General features: G+C 38.3%; 1 long non-coding RNA gene across 1 annotated transcript in view; it reads right to left on the bottom strand.

Moving 5' to 3' along the window:
• Positions 1-3319: 3319 nt before the first annotated feature.
• The window catches only part of LOC125484246, a 53756-nt gene continuing 52711 nt past the window's right edge, over positions 3320-4364 (bottom strand). The window contains exon 3 of the long non-coding RNA XR_007263085.1: positions 3320-4234. This is a non-coding gene — a long non-coding RNA (uncharacterized LOC125484246). The remainder of the gene's footprint in view (positions 4235-4364) is intronic.

Raw genomic sequence — 4364 nt, 5'->3', positions numbered from 1 at the left:
TTTATGAAGTTCAGAACAACAATCTATGGTGTGTTACACCAGATAATTATTTTACAATGATTATTGGTTAAATTGCATGTATGTTAGCTGATCTTCATATTCCACTAGAGACAGACTATACATCTTCCTCAAATTGACTGAAAGCTGACAATGACAATGATTTAGTATTGTGAATTCTCAATTCAGAGGGAAAATTTACCAATTGATTCATTGGATTTGACAAACGGAAAATGACAATGTAAATTTACCAAATAGCAACATTAGAAAAGATGAATTAAGATTAACAAACGCATCAGTGACAATGGCCATGTGGCTATCATATTGTCATAAAAACCTATCTGGTTTCACCAATATACTTTAAGGAAAATTAATTACATCTTTACCTTTTCGGTCCTTTCTGTGACTCCAGAACCACAGCTGAGCAGTTGACACCTCTCTGCCCTCCGAAATTGTTTAACAAGTAGTTAAAAAAAGGCAGATAACCACTATCTTCTGAAAGGCAATTAGGGATGAACAGTAAATGTTGGATTGATCAGATACATGCATATATTGTGCATTTTTTTTACAAAATGCCTGACTCCTTTGTTTTTCATGTCAGCCGAATCAGAACTTACAGAATTAATAGACTTGATGATCTCATCTGGGATTGTCATTGCAGTAAAGTTCAGAAGAAACCAGTCACTTAATACTTAAGATATATATGGATACATAGCCATTCTTTGGATGTAAGGATCGGGATTTGGAGCCTGCCAGTGCTCAGTTAGATCCATGTAGACAACATACAAAGTTGTTTTGTGACCTTATTTGACATAGCACTGACATGAGTGGTTTTCTTGTTCTAAATGCTACCTGCAGACTCTGTATTCTGCAGTTAGCCAGAAAGCCTTGATAGAAAGCCATTGATGAATGTGGCAATGGAAGCACTAGGATTGGGGGTGGGAAGCAGAAAAGCACAGCTCTGCAGTGAGCTGGGAGATCCTCAAAGATTGCTTTCAGAAGGGAGTGGGAATATATGGCCAGGAAACCCAGCTTTCAGAGTCTGGACCCAAGAACATGATTGTACCACAAGAGGTCTAATGACATGACAATGGTTGGGGGTTTGTACAACCACCAATCAGTGGTCTGGGCACCTCTTGACTGGGGCCTTTGGGTTAAGTTGCTAAAGGGGACAAGTCACAGTCAGTTCATCGGTGCATCCACAGAAACCAAGGAGAAAGGAGTGAGTGAGATGTGCAAGGTGGCTGTTGCCCTGATTATAAGTAGATGAAAATGGATGTCTATATCAGATTTAAATTTAGCAACTGAATTAGCACCAAAACTCCATTACTTTCTGCGTGTAGAAGTGCTTTCTAACATCTATCCTGAATGGCCTGGCCCCAATTCTTAGACTATGTCTCTTGGTTCTCGAATCTTCAACCAGCGAAATAGTTTATCTACCCCGCCTTTCCGTGTTAATATCCTGAAAACTTCAATTAGGTCACCCTGTAACCTGGAGTGTCTCTAGAATTCTCTGTATTTGTTAAAAAAAAAATTAAAGGGCAAAGATGTGGCAAATGGATTATAATGTGGGTAAATAAGAAATTATCCATTTGGACAGGAAGAATTAAAAAGAATATTGTCTATATGGTGAGAGATTACATTGCTCTGATATACAGAAAAATGTGTGAATGTTTGCACATGAATTGCAAAAGATTAGTCTGCAGTTACAGCAAGTATTTAGGAAAGCCAGTATAATGTTATCATTTATCATAACGAGGGGAATTGAATACAAATTAGGAAGATTATGCCTCAGTTTTACAAGGCATTGGGGAGACTGCGTGTGAGTACTGTGTACAGTATTGGTCACCTGAAAGTATAAATGTGTCGGAGGCAATTCAGAGAAAGTTTACAAGACTAATATCTAGAATGAGAAGGTTATCTTACGAGGAAACATTGGACAACTAGGCTGTATCTGTGTAACTTTAGAAGAATAAGAGGCGACTTGATTGAAACATTGAAAATTCTGACAGGTTTTCACAGGATAGATGTAGAAAGGATATTTCCTCTTATGAGAGAATCAAGAACTAAGGGTCACTGCCCAATGAAAACCCAAGATTAGGCAATAGAAATTCTCTCAGTCATGAGTCTTTGGAACCGTCTTTCTGAAAAGTTAGTGGAAGCACAGTCCTTGAACATTTTTAAGGCAGAGGTAGATTCCGGAATGTTCACTCAAGGAAGCAAATGGATATCAAGAATATGTGAGAATGATCTTATTGAATGGCAAAGCTGGCCCAAGGGCTCCATGGCATTGTCCTGCATCTAATTTATCCATTTGTATGTAAAATCAGGGAGGGGCACGTGGATTAGTGACAGATATGGCAGCCTCATACAGGTCCATTCACCTGTTGTTCATCATGAAGGTGGTGTGTATATTTCAGCCCCTTACATCAATCACTTGCTGTTCCTTTTACTTAATACAAAATGAGCAGTTAAGAAAATTGGGCATTCTGTCCTACTGGAGCACTTTGAGGCAGTAGTTTGTTGTGACACAATTCTGGGATTTTGCTCCAAGATTTTAAATCAGTGACTTTAAACAGCTGCAGATCATAAGAGTCATAGAGACATACAGCAGGGAAATAGACCCTTCGGTCCAACTCGTCCAGACATCCCAAATAAATCTAGTCCCATTTGCCAGCATTTAGCCCATATCCTTCTAAACCCATTCATTCCATATACCCATCCAGACACCTTTTAAAAGTTGTAATTGTACCAGCCTCCACCACCTCCTCTGGCAGCTCATTCCATACACACACCACCCTCTGTTTGAAAAGATTACCCCTTAGATTCCTTTTAAATCTTTGCCCCCTTGCCTTAAACCTATGCCACCTAGTTTTGGACTCCCCTAACCCAGGGAAAAAGACCTTGGCTATTCATTCTATTCATGCCCCTCATGATTTTATTAACCTCTATAAGGTACCCCTCACTCTCCAACACTCCTGGGAAAATAGCCTCAGTCTATTCAGCCTCTCCCTGTAGCTCAAATCCTCCAACCCTGGCAACATCATTGTAAATCTTTTCTGAACCCTTTCAAGTTTCACCACATCCTTCCAATAGCAGGGAGACCAGAATTGCATGCTGTATTCCAATAGTGGCCGAGCCAATGTCCTGTACAGCCACAACATGACCTCCCAACTCTTATACTCAATGCATTGACCAATAAAGACAAGCATACCAAATGCCTTCTTCACTATCGTTTTGCCTGCGACTCCACTTTCAAGGAACTATGAACCCGCACCGCAAGGTCTCCTTACTCAGCAACACTCCCCAGGACCTTACCATTCAGTGTATAAGTCCTGCATGGTTTGCCTTTCCAAAATGCAGCACCTCACATTTATCTAAATTAAACTCCATCTGCCACTCCCTGTACTCTGGTATTTTAATACTGCAGTGCTGTAAAAATTCTTACATGCTGCCTCTCTCACCACCTCCTCCAAAGCGATGAAATATGAATCTTACCACAGGAAACCAACTATTATTTTAATGATCACACAAGATTTGCTGGGAATCTTGCAAAATTGTCAAATGTGACCTCAAAACTCCTCAATGTAGCTGCAATTGTAAAGATCTAAGAATAATGAAGGAGTTTTTGAAATTGTTATCCCTTCCAGTTTTCCCTTTTGCAGAGGGTGACACAGGCTTGGTATAAGTCATTAGCTGTTGATATTGTTAAAAAGTATTGATTCTTTCTTGTCAATGTGATTTTTAGATAAGTAAATAACTGCAAAAAAAGCAAAATGCAAAATTAATCAATGCCAATACCAAATCATATTGAAGTTTCTTGAAACAAACCAATAAAATATCCAAGTGAATGTGAACAATCTGTTGACGTTTCAAGTCACCAGTAAAGAAATACAGGAGGCATGGCTGAATTTTCACATAGTAATGTTAAAGTACACATTGGCTAATGCTGTTGAGATACTGTAACTTATTTTTAAAAGACTAACAATATTGACATCTTCAGTTTACATAAAACAGTTAATATTCAATATAATAATTCTGAAATCACATCTTTAGCTTGAAACTAAAACTGCAGTTATCATTACAGAGATATAGAAAAAAAATTGTTTCCTTTTTTGGCAAAAGAAAGGTTCTGGTGGATATGCAAAGAACCGTTGACTCCTTTCAGGCAGTTACTTTAGATGCTATATACAGTCATGGTCACCCGAGCTGTTTTCCAAGCATGGGACAACATTGGCTGAAATTAAGTCAGAAAGAGACAATTATTCATTATCTTCCAGTAATTATATTGGTTTGTTTAAAAAATTATAATTGTTCAGAAATTTTCAAATTGAACAGTCATTATAGTGAATGTAAGTTGATTGTGT

Source organism: Rhincodon typus, chromosome 10, assembly GCF_021869965.1.
Source record: "Rhincodon typus isolate 14 chromosome 10, sRhiTyp1.1, whole genome shotgun sequence".
NCBI classification, from domain to species: Eukaryota; Metazoa; Chordata; class Chondrichthyes; order Orectolobiformes; family Rhincodontidae; genus Rhincodon; species Rhincodon typus.
Note: the sequence above shows the minus strand (reverse complement) of the source record. Positions and strands in the feature narration are given on the sequence as shown.